The following is a 17,966-nucleotide window of genomic DNA, read 5'->3' on the forward strand; positions in this document are numbered from 1 at the left end:
TACACAGCTCTGGCTAACTCAACACATCTGAAGTCACTTGAATTTATCATAAGCACAGTAGACTAACAAATGAATAGGAGGAGTACAAAAGGGAATTCAATTTAATTCAAATACCATCTGTTCTGTTCTGCTTCTGTAACAGAGATGAGCTCATGTTTGATTGGTACGTGGCAGTGACATCTTACAGCATGGAAATCACATTGATTCATCAGAGAGTTTCCTAAGCAAAAAAGTGGAGGAAGTGAAATGAAAATGTTAGGCAAGAAAAGGGAAAAAAAAAAAAAAAACCCTCATCTAACTTGGCCTTAGCAAGAAGCTGCATTTTAAGAACAAAGCAACCACCCTAGAATGACATTAAATCATTGCCAAATTGTCAGAGCCCTTTAGAAATGGCACCCAAGTCCTAAGCAGCTTTGCAGTTTCATGACTAAGAAGTTTCATGCAAAAAATTACTTCATGCCCCACTGTCCAAGAGCCTATAGCTGGGTCCCACTCCCGGACAGTGCATCCACAGCCAGGCAGAGGCCCCCTTGGTTTGGCTGCCTGCACTGGCTCCACCAATGGCCTCTCTATCACAGGAGCCCCAGGGCTGAGTTCCACTTCTATGTGCATTGTCTCAACATCTACCACCCATGTACCAATTCAAACATTGTCAGGTTTCCACGTTGCTGTTTTTGTACATTTTATTTTAGTTTAGTTTTGAGATGGAGTCTCGCTCTGTCACCCAGGCTGGAGTGCAATGGCACACCCTTGGCTCACTACAACCTCCACTTCCCAGGTTCAAGTGATTCTCCTGCTTCAGCCTCCAGAGGAGCTGGGATTACAGGCACCTGCCACCATGTCTGGCTAATTTTTGTATTTTCAGTAGAGACGGGGTTTCACCATGTTGACCAGGCTGATTTTGAATGCCTGACCTCAGGTGATCCACCTGCCTCAGCCTCCTAAAGTGCTGGGATTACAGGTATGAACCACCACGCCCAGCTTGTTTTTTGTATATCTTAGTATCCATTTTAGCAACATCCAGTCATTCCGAGATGCCTGCTTGGGTGGTCTGGATAATCTCTTAAGGTAGCAATTATGGTTTTTGCTAGTAGTTACCAAGTTGCAATGATTTTGAAAGATCAGCTATAATCTTACTTTTCCCACAAGACATTTATTATTTTTAGTGGGGTTTTTGTTTTGTTTTGTTTTTCTGAGATACAGTCTCGCATTGTTGCCCAGGCTGGAGTACAATAGCACCATCTCGGCTCTCTGTAACCACTGCCTCCTGGTTTCAAGCAATTCTCCTGCCTCAGCCTCTGGAGTAGCTGAGACTACAGGCACCCGCCATCACACCTGACTACTTTTTGTTTGTTTGTTTTTTGTTTTTGTTTTTGTTTTTCTAGTAGAGACAGGGTTTCCCCATGTTAGCCAGGCTGGTGTCAAACTCCTGACCTCGTGATTTGTCCACCTCCGCCTCCCAAAGTGCTGGGATTACAGGCATGAGCCACCGCACCCAGCCTATTTTTAGTATATTATTGTGCAGAATGTATGGTTTTTCAGGAACATAAATTTTCCATCTGGCAGAAACACCAGTGAGTATGTATCAAGTGCCTACTTCCTATGTATAGGCAATGGACTAGGTACTCAAAGTTAAACTTAAGGACCTCAAAGAATATGTTTTCTTAAAGATCTCAACTTAGCCACAGAGGCATGGGGGAGATAAGAACTGCACACTTAACATTAGCTTGCTAGGGCTGCCATAAAGTACCATCTGCTCAGTAGCTTAACAACGGAAATGTATTGTCTCACAGTTCTGAAGCCTAGAAACCTCAGATCAGGACATGAGCCAGGAGCAAACCCAGAAAAGTCCAGCTGCTTTGGTCCTAGAGTCATTTGCGGAAAAGAGTCCTCTTAGAGCTTGGAGGATGAGGGCTGGAGTCCTTTAACTTCCAAGAATGGGGTCCTGGGGCATTACCTATCAGTTTAGGCTAGACTTGAAAGGGACGGAGCCCTGAGGGTACAAGTTCAGACAGCAACCCAGCTTCACATCAGCTGAGTGACCATGAAAATCCCAAACCTTGGTTCTGGACTACTATGAACAACTTTCAACTACAAAAGACCAGCATGCCTAAATCACGGGGTAAACCACCAACCAGGCTCCAGGTGGTCACATGATAAAATACCAATAGGTAACAAATAGCACTGCAAAGTTTCTGAAAACAGAAGTGACATTGAAACCACAACCCACAAAAGGCTAGTTAGAACAGAACACATGCCCTGAGCTCAACTAGGTCAGTGCCTGCTAAACAAATACGTCAAAATTCTCCATAGTATTTACACAAGACACAGAGTCTTAGAACATAATAACCAAAATGTCAAGGATAAAATCCAAAATTACTCAGCATATAAAGAACCAGGGAAATTGCAACTCACATGGGGGGGAAGATATGCCAGGCAAACACTAATCATAAGAAAGCCTGGATGACTATATTAATATTAAACTTCAGAGAAAGAAAAACTGTGGGACACAAAGGAGGACATTATATGATAATAAAAGGGTCAGTTCACCAAGAAGATATAACAATCCTATATATGTCTGCATCTAATAGAGCATCAGAATACATAGAGCAAAAACTGACAGAACTGAAAGAGAGAGACAAATCTAAAATTACAGCTGGAGACATAAAAACTATAATCAGCAATTGACAGAGCTAGTAGACAGAGTCAGCAAGGATATATATAGAAGAACTGAGCATTATTAACTAATGGGATCAAACTGACATTTATAGAACACTCCATTCAACCAAAACAGTATACATATTCAAGTACAAAATGGAACATCTGTAAAAGACATCTTAGCAAACTGAAAAGGACTGCAGTCATACGATGTATGCTCCTGGCCATCATGGAATTAAACTAGAAAGCAGTATGAAAAAATAACAGAAAAATCTTCAAACACTTGGATATTAACATCATACTTCTAAATAATCCATGGGTGACAGGGAAGATCTCCAAGGAAATTAGAGAATATTCTGAACTGAAAGACAATGGAAAAAAAAAATAAACAGTTGTGAGATTCAGCTACATTTAGAAATTTATAAGATGAAATGTTTTTACTACAAATGAAAACAGTCGCAAATCAAGCATCCAAGCTTATGCCTTAAGAAATGAAAACGGGAAAGCAAAATGAACCATTGCAATCATAAATTCTAACTTGAGCTTCACTAGAGTACCAAAAAGAGGGGAGAGAGAGCGAATGGGGCAAAAGCAACAACGTATGAGATCATGGCTGGGAATTTTCAACACGTGATTGCTATGGCTTGAATGTGTACCCCAAAGAGTACACATTGGAAACTTAATCTCCAATGCAACTGTGCTGGGAGGTGGTTCCAATGGGAGATATTTAGGTCATGAAGGGCTCCACTTGCATGAACGGACTGATGACATTAAAAATGGCTTGAGGCTGGCCAGGCGCAGTGGCTCAAGCCTGTAATCCCAGCACTTTGGGAGGCCGAGGCGGGTGGATCACGAGGTCAAGAGATCGAGACCATCCTGGTCAACATGGTGAAACCCTGTCTCTACTAAAAATGCAAAAAATTAGCTGGGCATGGTGGCGCGTGCCTGTAATGCCAGCTACTCAGGAAGCTGAGGAGGGAGAATTGCCTGAACCCAGGAGGCGGAGGTTGCGGTGAGCCCAGATTGCGCCATTGCACTCCAGCCTGGGTAACAAGAGCGAAACTCCGTCTCAAAAAAAAAAAAAAAAAAAAAAAGGCTTGAGGTTGTGAGCTCAATCTCTTTCTTGCTCTCTCTCACATGCATGTTCTCTTGCCCTTCCATCTTTTGCTATACAATGATGCTGCAAGAAGGCCCTCACCAGATGCTAGCACCCTGATACTGGACTAACCAGCCTCAAGAACTGTAAGAAATAAACTTCTTTCATTTATAAGTTACCCAGCCTGTGGTATTCTGTTATAGCAACACAAAACAGAGTAAGGCAGTAATGAAAAACACCGATCCATAAATTCGAAGAGCCTAAATGGAAAAAAAAAATACATATCTGGATAAATGAAAAGAAATACATATCTGGCTATATCACAGTGAAACTGCAGAAAATGAAATACAAAGAGTAAAATATTGAATGCAGCCACAGAAAAAGGAAAGATCACTTTCCAAGTACTGATGACTAAATTCTCAAAAGCCACAGTGAAGATCTGAAGACAGAGGAATATCTTCAAGAAAATAACTGCTAACCTAGAATTCTCTACCCAGCAAAAACAGCTCTCAAGAATCAAGATATAATTCAAGAAGGAGATGTTAAAAAAAAAAAAGATAAAAATAAAGATCTTTTTCAACAGACAAAACCCAAATTAGCCATCAGCAAAATTTTCATTGTCAACATCAAGAACTGCTTTTATTTAAGACACACAAACCAGAGAAAAAATCCGAATTCGTAAAATATTATAAAGTAATTCTACAGTAGCACTAAATTTGCTATAAGAATAAACAAAACAGGCCAGGCACAGTGGCTCATGCCATAATCCCATCACTTTGGGAGGCCAAAGTGGGTGGATCACCTGAGGTCAGGAGTTCAAGATCAGCCTGACCAATATGATGAAAACCTATCCCTACACAATTAGCTGGGCCAGGTGGCTCACGCCTATAATCCTAGCTACTTAGGAGGTTAAGGCAGAAGAATTGCTTAAACCCAGGAGGTGGAGGCTGCAGTGAGCCAAGATCATGCCATTGCACTCTAGCCTGGGGACCAAGAGCGAAACTTCATCTCAAAAATAAATAAATAAATAAATATAATAATAAACAAAATAATCTACAACCTTCTCCTTATCTCAGGAGTTAACTCTGATCCTCAAAATTTAAATCTAATAAATAATTACCTAATTTTCTAGTAAGGTAAAGAAACTGAGACAGAAGCTGGGGGAGACTATAAGATTTTTTTTTTTTTTTTTTTTTGGAAAAAGAGAGATAAAGAAAAAAGGAGATAAAGAAAGAATAAAGAATGAGAGAGAAAGAGAGAGAGAGAACAGGAGTCTTGCTTTATTGCCCAGGCTAGAACACATCTAAAAATGGGTTAAAAATGAGCATTTTCTTATGGACGTTACCAAAGGTGACTGAGTTAGAAGGACCTCTGTTTATGAACATGTTAACTGACTAGGAGAAAAAAAAAATGACTCTAATCAAAGAGAAAGAGGAATGTCTATAACAAAAGACAGAATGGTCTCACAGTGTAAAGCGAACTTTTTTTAACTGAACAGATCACGCCTACAATGTGGAACAGTACATTTCCTCCTGTTCATCACTAATTGACTCGTATTTCTTCCCCCTTTCAACAAACATCAGCCCTGTATTCACAAGCACTCTGCTTGGAGCTTTACTGACAAAGAACAGTAACATACAAAATAACGCCACAGTGCACTGAGAAACGTCACTGAACACTAAGCTATGGGGTAACTAAAATTGACAGATTTATATTTGTTCTCTATCTAGTCAAGGGAAACTGCAGAATTTAGCTGAATAATACACGATCTCCATTCAGCCGCATGTTAGTGACTTTTGGACCTCTGATCATCTTCCCTCCTCATTAAATTATAAGCTCCTTTAAGGAAGTACTCTGCATCGTTCATTGAAAACAACATTTAACAAGTGCTTTGTACCAGGTCCTGGAATATAAATGATTGAGATCCCTCCTTTCATCTTTGGCAGCAGCAAAGACAAGGAAATAAATAATATGAATAGGGTTATGAAGACACTGTAACGGGAAGACAAGGAGTAACTAGGGAGTAGATGATTTCACAGAAAGAACATGTGTAAAGACAGGTTTGAGAGGCAGAATGCATTCGGGATAATGTGTTTCCACGGAAGGTTTGGTTCAGGAACAAGAGAAGAAACCAGAGCCAGATGAGAAAAGGTCTTAGATCAATGTTAAAGAATCTGGACTTTGCCCTGTAGGCAATGAGGAGCCAAACATAACTAGATTCTTTTTTTTTGGAAAGCTATAAACTCTGGCACTGGAGTAGAAAATGAAAAGGAATGGAGAGAGGCAGGAGGAAGGAAGCTGACCTCTTTGGAGGCTGTTTCAATAGTCTAGGGAGGTTTTACATTGCTTTGCTGTCACTCCAAAGTATCTAACACAGGGCCTAACACATAAAAGAGAACAGTAACATTGAGCTGAATTGATTCTAAGACGAAAATACCTGCATTTCTTATAGAGTGGTTTATCTGCTTTCAAAGGTCCATGCAGTAATTCCTTTCCCAGGATGGGGGGAAAAGCCCATTATCATGTACACACTGGCAAGACCACTGCTGTGGTTTGGCTTGTTCCCACCAAAACTCATGTTAAAGTTTGATCCCCACTGTGGCAGTGGTGGGAGGTGGCGCCTAATAGGCCTACTGGGAGGCATCTGGGTCATGGGGGTGGATCCCTCATGAACAGACTCATGCCTTCCCACAGGAGTGAGTTCTCATTCCCACAGTTAGCAAGAGAGTGGGTCGTTAAGAAGACTCTGGCTTCCTTGGTTTCTCTCTCTTGCCATGTGGTCTCTCTGCACACCCCATCTCCACTTCTGTTTTCCAACATGAGTTAAAGCCGTCTAAGGCCCTCCCCCAGATGCAAATGCCCAATCTTGAACTTTCCAACCCTCAGAATCATGTGCTAAATAAACCTCTTTTCTTTATAAATGATCCAGTTTCAGGGATTCTGATATAGCAACTCTAAATGAACTAAGACAGCCACCAGTGCCTTTCAGCCTTTCATGCCATTCAAAATATACAGTCAAAAATCCCCGCAGAACCCTGGTTCACAAAGGTTTTCTTGCATGTTCATTGTACCACATTTACAGTAATCTTAAAACCTTAGTGGGACAAAGTTAAAGAAAACAAACAAAACTGCAAGGTCAAATGCTCTGAGCCCAGAATGCCTATATATTTTATATATATATATATATATATATATATATATATATATATATATATATGTATACACACACACACACACACACCCCCAAATATATATATATATATATATATATATATATATATGGAGAGAATGGGGGTTGGGGGGAGCTGGTTTCGCCATGTTGGCCAGGCTGGCTAGAATGCCAAATATGTATTTTTAACCATATAAACTAAGCAAAGGGAAAGATGTTGTATCGTAACTAGTCAGCCAGTAAAAGAGCATCCAGAGTTAATTTCAATTTAAAAACACAGTTCCAGCCAGGTGTAGTGGCTCACACCTGTAATTCTAGTACTTTGGGAGGCAGAGGTGGGTGGATTACCTGAAGTCAGGAGTTCAAGACCAGCCTGGCCAACATGGTGAAACCGTCTCTACTAAAAATACAAAAATTACCTGGCCATATTGGTAGATGCCTATAATCCCAGCTACTTGGGAGGCAGAGGCAGGAGAATCACTTGAACCCAGGGGTTGGGGAGAGAGGTTGCAGTGAGCCGAGACAGTGCCACTTCACTCCAGCCTGGGCAAAAAAGTGAAACTCCATCTTGAAAAATAAAATTAAAATTTTAAAATAAAATAAAAACACAGTTCTGAATTCTCACCCCAACATCACAGAAATATATATCCAGCTTTCCCAGGTGACTAAAGAAGCAGATTTATTTGAAAATTGTGTATCTTTGTTAAAACAACAGTTATCAACTCATACATAGTCATAGCTTGTAAGTTAATACTGGAAACAGTCTATCAATAATCAAACTGAGACTTGAAACAGAAGACTAGAGAAGGAAGATTTCATGATGTGGAGTGAAGCAATAAGACTCAGACATACACATCCTATGAAGCAACAAGAATATTCAGGGTCAAAGAGGGATACAAATAATTCTTATCAAATTTTAAATACAAATCCAAGAAAGAATGTTTCAGAGATAAGCACAGTGGAGAAAAGATGATCAATTTTTACATGCATTTGATAAATTTTAAAATTTCAAATGTGCATCATAATATCACATTAAAGTCTTTGAACGTGCCTAGACATGGAAATACAAAATAAGAAAATTAAATCATTCCCTATTTTTGTATGTATTTTTTTTTTTTTTTTTTTTTTAGATGGTATCTCACTTTATTACCCAGGCTGGAGTGCAATGGTGCAATCTCAGCTCACTGCAACCTCTGCCTCCTGGGTTCAAGCAAACAACTGTCTTCATTTTAGAACTGAGTCCAATTTTCTGAGAGGCTACCAATGAACTTGGTTCTTGATAAGGAACAAACCTATTACTAAGTTCTGAAGAAATCTGTGGTGTAGGGAATAGTGATAAGAATGTCCCATCCCTAGCCTGGGCAACATGGCAAAACCCCAAATTAGCTGGGTGTGGTGGAGAGTGCCTGTAGTCCCAGTACTCAGGAGGCTGAGGTGGAGGATCCCTTGAGCCCAGGAGTTCAAGGCTGCAGTGAGCTGTGATTGCACCACTGCACTCTAGCATGGGTGACAGAGTAAGACCCTGACTCAAAAAAAAAGAATGTTCCATTCATGTAACATGCAGTTTCCACTAATTTTAAAACTGAGCTACAGAGCTCCTGGCTCATATTTGGAGCAGAGATTTAAACAGCAAAAAAATACCCTACCAGAGACATGCACAATTAAATTTCAGACTGAAACACAATAAATATATTTAACATTGCCCAATGTATGATCACTTTTTGTAAATGGAATTCTACATCTAAAGGTCTAGACATTTTAATCTCACGCTAAAGGGGAAAAAATGATACTAGAAACATTCTATCAATAATCAAACTGAGACTTGAAACAGAAGATTAGAGCCTTGAAACAGAAGACTTCCATGTCTAGGCACGGACAGGCATGATGGCTCATGCCTGTAATTCCAGCACTTTGGGAGGCTGAGGCGAGCGGATTACCTGAGATCAGGAGTTCAAGACCAGCCTGGCCAACATGGTGAAATCCCATCTCTACTAAAAATACAGAAATTAGCCGGGTGTGGTGGTGGGTGCCTGTAAGCTACTTGGGAGCCTGAGGCAGGAGAATACCTTGAACCCAGGAGGCAGAGGTTGCAGTGAGCTGAGTTCATGCCATTGCACTCCAGCCTGGGTGACAGAGCAAGACTCTGTCTCAAAAAAAAACAAAAATATACATACAAAAATAGGGAATGATTTAATTTTTCTTATTTTGCATTTCCATGTTTAGGCATGTTCAAAGAGTTTTAATGTGATATTATGAGGTACACTTGAAATTTTAAAAGACGAGACATTGTATATTGGCTACCCTTTTATATGGGCATACTAGGATTACAAACTTTGATTCCACTTAAATTTTCACTCTATATAAAAGATAGGTAAAATAAGATCCTATACATAGTTAACATGGAATTTTTATGTTTTTATACATTCTACAATCTCCCTAACATTTTAATGAAATTATTTCAATATCTGGCTGTTCTTTGTACATATTAATAACATTCTAGGCATCTGTCTCTAAAGAGTTCTGAAAGAAAAAAAAAATTAAAAAAAAAAAAAAAGAGTTCTGAAAGAGAACTATTCACTCAACAGTTATAACAATATCATGACAAATGCATGCTATGTGGCAATGCGTGTGTGCGTGTGTGTGTGTGTGTGTGTGTGTGTGTGTGTGTGTCTGATTCACTGGTTAAAAAAACAAGGGACAGGGGAAAACAAGTTCTCATGGAAATTCAACAATGGAAAAGAAAAGCTAGTCTGATACATGGATGTGATACTTACAAATGCAGAGTTACCACTTAATGGTTACTGAGTTTCTGTTTTGGTGACTAAAAAATGTTTTGGAAATAGACAGCAGCTATGACTGTACAAGATTCTGAACGTAATTAATGTACTGAATTGCATTACTTAAACATGGTTAAAATGGTAAGTTTTATAATGTATATTTCACCAAATTTACAAAATGAATAATTGAGTATACCCAAAACCATCGACATTTACATTTTAAAGGGACAAATTATACGATATGTGAATTCAATCTTAATATAGCTGTTTAAAAAAACTTACAGAGCCCTCTTCCAGAAAAGCTGCCCTGTCAACACTTTGATTACTCATTAGTGGAAATACAAATATTGTTGGTTCTGTGTCAAACAGATGACTCAGAAGAGATGGACACTGACTGTGAATACATTTTAAGAATTCTTTAATCTATTTTTCTTATACTTTTAAATTATGTAGATGTGAAAATAACATATGCAAAAAATCTATACTTAAATAAGTGACTCTTTCAATATTATAAATAAAGGTTATAGATAATTAGAAAGCATCAACATTATTTCATTATTCTATTTAATTTATAGCATTTTTTTCTCTTTTGGTGGTGCATGTAATTATAAATCTTACAACTGCATTTTGTTTGTTTGTTTGTTTGTTTGTTTTTTGTTTTTGAGACGGTCTCACTCTGTTGCCCAGACTGGAGTGCAATAAATAGTGCATCTCCCAGGCTCGAGCAATCTTCCCACCTCAGCCTCCCAAGTAGCTGGGACCACAGGTGCATGCCATCACGCCTGGCTGATATTTGTATTTTTAATGGAAATGGGGTCTCACTATGTTGCCCAGGCTGGTATTAAACTCCTGAGCTCAAGTGATCCACCCACCTCAGCCTCCCAAGATACTGGGATGACAGGTATGAGCCACTACACCTGGCTACAATCACATTTTTTTCTTCTTTGGTGGCACATGTAATTGTACATCTTACAATCAATGTGGTTTCAGATCTTAAGTTGAGACTTAGTAAAAAGGGGGAGGAAAGGGAGACATGAAACTTCTAATCTCCAAACACCTATGTACACGTCACTTCTAGCACCATATATATATGCCTGTGTTCATATACATGTGACCCTTTTCCTAAGCTTCCTGTGAAATCAAACACACATTTTCATTCCAATAAAGCAATTTCTGGAAAGTTATAAAAGACACTGGGGAAAGGTATTTAAAATGAATACGATTTTGCTAATTAAATATGTTTGCAATTACAATTACTAAAATAAAGGTACTGCCCTCGTGGAGCTATGACAAAGCAGAAATCTGATGGACATATTATGTCAATTACTCATTTGAATCCATGACTCAGAGTATTTTAAATATACATATGGAAACCAGAGTCTTTTCTTAACTAGACTCTACAAACAAGAAATGTGTGCCAAGACGTGACAAACACAAATCTTAAAAAGTTTCACAGATTTAAATCTTCCATTTAAAGCACAAACTATTTTATCAACGCTTTTATGTAATCCCCAAAATACAGCAAAACTGAGTTTAAAATTCCAAAGATGTTTTCTGGTTTCACTGATAGAAATTGCTTATCCTATCTACAATAAACACACGCGGTAGGACCCACAAGTTCAAAAAGAAAATTCATATATTGCTGGAGACAATTCTGAAATTTTCTTGTTATATATGAAAAGAAATTTGTGATGGATATCTCTGGACCATAACTTTCCTTTTTTCTTTCTTTCTTTCTTTTTTTTGAGACAGAGTCTTGCTCTGTTGCCCAGGCTAGAATGTAGTGGTGTGATCCTGGCTCACTGCAACCTCTGCCTCCGGGATTGAAGCAATTCTTGTGCCTCAGCCTCCCAAGTAGCTGGGATTACAGGTTTGCATCACCACACCCGGGTCATTTTTGTATTTTTAGTAGAGATGGGATTTCACCATGTTGGCCAGGCTGGTCTTCAACTCCTGACCTCAAGTGATCTGCCTGCCTTGTCCTCCCAAAGTGCTGGGATTATGGGCATGAGTCATCACGTCCCACCTGGACACATAACTTTGCAACTGGAAGAAAAGTATTCTAAAACTTTATATTTTTACAATAACTTAAGAATCATTTTGGTCACTATTACAGGTAACATATGTTTACAGAAATTAGAATAAATAATAATACAAGTATCCATGATCTCACTACCCAGCTATAACTGCTATTACTACTTTTTCCTCTAGAGCCTGTCTTTATCAGGGGAAGGACAGTGAAATGGCTAAGTTCCTGGTTCTGAGCCTCACTCCCAAGTTTAAACCCCCCTCTTCCACTTCCTAGCCCATGTGATGTTGGGCAAAAGAGTTAATATGTCTATGTGTCATCTGTAAAATAGGAATAGCAGTAACACCTACTTCATCGGATTTTTAATGGCATTATCCTGCCCATACGGTTTTGCTACCTGCCACTTTCACTTAATAGAATGTGTGAACAGTTTCTATGTCATTCGATATGCTTACATAAAATGTTTAAGGGCTGCAATTATTCTGCTACATGGCTGTTCCATAATGTATTAAGATCCCTATTGCTAAGCATTTAAACTGCTTCCAATTTGTTGCTATTGTACAACAAGCAGTTACATGAGGAGAGTAGGAATGAGTGAAAGCTGGAGATCCCACACTGCAGTGACAATGAGAGCAACAGCGGCTTCATGAAGAAGGCTGTTTGCCTGTGACCTGGCTGCTGCATTTCCTGGTCACCCAAGCTACCTTGCTTCTTGCTTTTTCTCAAGTTTGGTGCCCAGCCTCTGGCCCTTCTAGGCACTCCTAGCAGCCTTCCAATTAGTTCTTTTAAGACTAAATTAGCCAAAGTCGGTTTCTGTTGCTTGTAACCAAAACACCCTCCTGATAGAAAAGATATTATTCTCTTCTATAAATATCCCATTCATTTCAAAATGGACTCAATGAAAACCTGTGATACACACACAGGTATACACATGCACACACACGTGAATAAGCTACACAACCAATCAACCTTCACAATCTGCCATGTCCCAAGAAGCAGCCAGTGAAACTAGACAGCTACAATGCAAAGCACAAATTCTCTCTGAAAGAAAGTCATTTTTATCACAACAAAAATTCCAGCATGAGTCTTCATGCACTTAGGAGCTTGAGATGCTATACTTTCACTAATGCAAAATTATTTAGAATATGTATGCTACAGAAAGACTAATCTAATCTTTCTCAGAGGAAAAAAGATAAATGACACATTATACCCAAATACAAATATCAAAACAACAACTACTACTACTAATTACTAACAATTACATACTACTCTATACTATATGTCAGGTACTGCTGTAAACCCTTTTCATGTTAACCATCTAATTCTTGCAATTAATCTATCATAGGGACTATTCTTACACTCATGTTATATGTGAGGAAACTGAGGCATCAGAGAGGCTGAGTAGCTTGCCCAAGATAACACAGTTATTAAGGATTTGAACCCAAACAATTTAGCTTCAAATCTGTGTTCTTCACCACCACATATATTGCTTCTTGATTTCTGTCTTATAATGATAGATTTTTGCATTCTAATCGTATATTAAATTTTGGCTGTGTGTCTTACAGATGGGGCCTAAATGGCCAGAGGATATTTACCACACAGTTGGATGAAGACCATCTCCTATCGCCTGTCCCATTAAGACTACGATTCCAGTCCACAGAGTGACTATCTCCTTCTCCCAACAAATGCCAAGCGCTGTTCTACTTCCAAGCCTTTGCTCAATCTATTTGCATTATTTAAAATGCCCTCCTAACCCATCACAGCTTTGTCTATTTCCAACCAATCATGTCAGGGCAAGTTGAAATGGCACATCCTATACAAACCTTCCCCAAACCCCTCCAGCTAGAATGAATCTGCCTCTGTCCATATTCCTGTGATTCTGTTTACCTTTCCATCCCTCCCCTCCCAATGTAAAATTCTACAAAGCAGGGACTACATCTGGTCAATTCTCCTTTTTTGTTTGATATCCTCCATGGTATAGAAGGTTATTGCCAAAAGTAGTTGTTCAATTAACAACTACTGAAGTTAAGAAAACTGGGGTATTGAAGACTTCTCTACCAAAATGCAATCCCAAGGAGGCAAACTGGAAAATATCAAAGATTTAGAAAAATTCAGCCTATCATGAAACAACTATAAAGCCCCCTGTAAATCTATATCTAAAAACCTATCATCAAGATACACTGTGGTTTGTGAAATTTCAGCATTTATTCCAGTAGGTCCTTTTATGGTCTGAATGTGCACACTGTGCAAAATGAAAGAGGAAATTTTTTAGGAAACTATTTAAAATATTTGGTAAATACTGGGAACACAAGGTCACATGAACCACAGGAAAAGGCCTGAAACTCGCTGCTACTTTCATAAGCAGTGTGGGTGCTAACTGCAAGCAAGTCAGACTGGTGGCTAGCCTGTTTTTAACAGTTCCATTGTTGCTGGGAGCAGTGGTGTATGCCTGTAATCCCAACCACTTGGGGCAGAGGCAGGATCGCCTGAGCCTGGGAGTTTGAATCCAGCCTGGGCAAGAGAGCAAGACCCTTTCTTTTGAAAAAACAAAAAAGAGAATTCCAGTGCCTTCTGCAACCTTTTTTCCCTTCAGTTGGTTTTCCAAGTGATTTAAGGATTAAATCAAAGCTAAGCAGTTATTTGCTTTTTTCGTTACCAGCTCATGACTGCATGTATCACAGGCACTACTGCAGTGAAAATGAAATATTCCTTTTGCATTTTCCCCAAGTAAATGTGGAAAGATGGTAGTAAAAAAACCAAAGATAGTTTTAATCATTAACCAAATGGAAATAACACATCATAGATTCTGTGATACGTTTTTGGTAAAGGTACATTCCTGTGTCGCCAGGAGAAACAAGATTGAACAAAGATGACTCACTGCCCTCTGCACCTGCAAAGCAAACATAGAAAGAGAGCTCCCATGACCTCCGTCGAAAGGGTGTGAAATCCAAATCTACCCTCATTAATTCCTCTGCCACCACAAAGAACCCTCACCATGGGGAGTCTTTCGCAGAAAGCATTCTTTTTTTGGAAAACTTCATATATTTTAAAATAATTTAAAGAAGGTATGTGGATTATTTGTAACTCGAAGGATAATTCCAGGGATGGATATTCCATTCTCCACAATGTGCCTATTTCACATTGCATCCCTGTATCAAAACATCTCATGTACCTCATAAATATATACACCTACTATGGACCCACAAGAATTTTAAAGATGATAAAATGTTAATTCTCACCAAAGGAAAAAAAAAAAAAAAGATAGAAAGAAACTGACATTAAGATATTTCTGATTGGGCTTCATTGATTCCTTAAGATCCAGACTCATGAGGAGTTCCTGGAAATCCCTTGGAGCTAACACAACTGACAAATGGGAAACAACCATTCTTGAACACAGAGAAAGTTGGGGGCGTCAACCTCCGGCCATTCTCACTGCAAACGATCTTTCTGTCTTATTTGCAGGGCTACCCTGTACCAAACAGCATACAGTTACAGGAAGCAAGAAATATTAAGCTTCTCCCATCTTTCTTAGAGCCAGTCTTAGAGTGGCATTAAGTGGCATTCCTGGAGAAAAAAGGTTGCCCTGGCCAGGCACAGTGGCTCAAGCCTGTAATCCTAGCACTTTGGGAGGCTGATGTGGGTGGATCATGAGGTCAGAAGTTCGAGACCAGCCTGGTCAACATGGTGAAACTCCGTCTCCACTAAAAATACAAAAATTAGCCAGGCATGGTGGTGGGCACCTATAAACCCAGCCACTCAGGAGGCTGAGGCAGAAGAATTGCTTGAACCCAGGAGACAGAGGTTGCGGTGAGCCCAGATCACACCACTGCACTCCAGCCTGGGTGACAGAACAAGACTCTGTCTCAAAAAGAAAAACGAAGTTGCCCTTAATGAAACCTCACACTTAATCGATCTTTTGAGTATTAGTAACAACACCAGGGTATTGAGACATCTTATTGTTCGCCTAAACAGCCAGCCTATTGGCATATATACACGCCTGACCCAGAAACTAGGTGACAAATAGCCCAAAAGTGTGAAAAGCATGGAAAGTGAAGTTGCTGACCTAATTTGCGTATGGGAGAACCCTTTCAAAAGTCATTCTTCTTAAAATCTCATTCATAACAGACATCTCTGAACTCTCAAGTTTAAGAAAATCCCTTGAAAGTATGTAAAACCTGGCTGGGCAAGGTGGCTCATGGTAATCCCAGCACTTTGGAAGGCAGTGGTGGGTGGATCACGAGGTAAGGAGATTGAGAACATTCTAGCTAACACGGTGAAACCCTGTCTTTACTAACGATACAAAAATTAGCTGGGCATGGTGGCACATGCCTGTAAGTCCCAGCTACTCGGGGGGCTGAGGCAGGAGAATTCCTTGAACCCAGGAGGCGGAGGTTGCGGTGAACCGAGATCATCACACCATTGCATTCCAGCCTGGATGACAGAGCAAGACTCCATCACACACACACACAAAAAAGTATTCAAAAACGCCTAACAGAACAAACCTCATCAAACTGTAAGGAAATTCACAACCTACTCACAACCTAAAGAACACTTGGCCATTGTTTCTGTGTGGAACCTTAACAACTGGTCCATACCAGGCATTCCCTGTTACGCCCTTGCACCCAAGACTTGCAATTTAAAAAGATTAATAGGACTGTTCATCTTGCAAAGAATCATTCCTTTATTAAAGGATAGTAATACTTAAGGTTGAAAATAAATCCCTTAGAGATATGCATATGTTTGGATGTCTGAGAATACATCCTGAGAAAGCATGTATGCTGAAGATCATGGACACATATGTCATTACAGGCACATACGCAACCTGATATTGCAGGTCCTTGTAACAGTCCAACCCTAGACTTCACCCTCTCTCTGGATGGCATCCTCACATGGTGACCTATGAAGGACCATGGTTAATTATCTGAGAGGTTAACTTTTAGAATTTTTTTTTTTTGAGACTGAGTCTTGCTCTGTCACCCAGGCTGTATGTAGTGCAGTGGTGTGATCTTGGCTCACTGCAACCTCTCCCTCCTGGGTTCAAGCAATTCTCCTGCCTCAGCCTCCTTAGTAGCTGGGACTACAGGCACGTGCCACCATGCCCAGTTAATTTTTGTATTTCTAGTAGAGATGGGGTTTCACCATGTTGGCCAGGATGGTCTCGATCTCCTGACCTCGTGATCCGCCTGCCTCAGCCTCCCAAAGTACTGGGATTACAGGTGTGAGCCACCATGCCCTGAGAACTTTTAGAATTTTTAATAGAACAGAACTCCACCAGGGAAGACGGCTTGAACATCAGTCAGAAAGATTCGATATAAAGGGACCACAGCAACAAAACCAGGGCACTTTTATTTTTTTGAGATGGCATCTCACCCTATAGTCCTAGGTTGGAGGGTAGTATCACCATCTTGGCTCACTGCAACCTCCATTAACAGGGTTCAAGTGATTCTCGGCCAGACGCAGTGGCTCATGCTTGTAATCCCAGCACTTTGGGAGGCTGAGGCAGGTGGATCACCTGAGGTCAGGAGTTTGAGACCAGCCCGGCCAATATGGTGAAACTCCATCTCTACTAAAAATACAAAAAAATTACCTGGGCATTGTAGGGCACAATTGTAATTGAAGCTACTCAGGAGGCTGAGACAGGAGAATCGCTTGAACCCAAGAGGCAGAGGTTGCAGAGAGCTGAGATCATGTCATTATACTCCAGCCTGGGCGACAGAGTAAGACTCCATCTCAAAAAAAAAAAAAAAAAAAAGTGATTCTTATGCCTCAGCCTCCGGAGTAGCTGAGATTACAGGCATGAGCCACTACACCCAGCTAATTTTTGCATTTTCAGTAGAGATGGGGTTTCAACATGTTGGCCAGGCTGGTCTCGAATGCCTGGCCTCAAGTGAGCCTCCCACCTCAGCCTCCCAAAGTGCTGGGATAACAGACATAAGCCATTCCACCTAGACAAACCAGGGCACATTTAAAAAGAAAGGGTGCTATTATTAATTATGCTCGGACAAGTTTTTTTTTTGTTTTTTGGGGTTCTGTTTGTTTTTGAGACGACGCTTCACTCTTGTTGCCCTGGCTGAAGTGCAATGGCGTGATCTCACCTCACTGCAACCTCCACCTCCCAGGCTCAAGCGATTCTCCTGCCTCAGCCTCCTGAGTTGCTGGGATTAAAGGCATACTCTACCACGCCTGGCTAATTTTTGTATTTTTAGTAGAGACGAGGTTTCACCATGTTGGCCAGAC

General features: G+C 40.1%; 1 protein-coding gene and 1 long non-coding RNA gene across 4 annotated transcripts in view; both read right to left on the reverse strand.

Moving 5' to 3' along the window:
* The window catches only part of SMURF1 (SMAD specific E3 ubiquitin protein ligase 1), a 121,810-nt gene that overhangs the window by 65,409 nt on the left and 38,435 nt on the right, over positions 1-17,966 (reverse strand). The window lies entirely within an intron of this gene.
* The window catches only part of LOC141582456 (uncharacterized), a 41,859-nt gene continuing 37,499 nt past the window's right edge, over positions 13,607-17,966 (reverse strand). The window contains exon 2 of the long non-coding RNA XR_012515301.1: positions 13,607-17,213. This is a non-coding gene — a long non-coding RNA (uncharacterized LOC141582456). The remainder of the gene's footprint in view (positions 17,214-17,966) is intronic.

Source organism: Saimiri boliviensis, chromosome 20 (genome assembly GCF_048565385.1).
Source record: "Saimiri boliviensis isolate mSaiBol1 chromosome 20, mSaiBol1.pri, whole genome shotgun sequence".
In the NCBI taxonomy this organism is placed as follows: Eukaryota; Metazoa; Chordata; class Mammalia; order Primates; family Cebidae; genus Saimiri; species Saimiri boliviensis.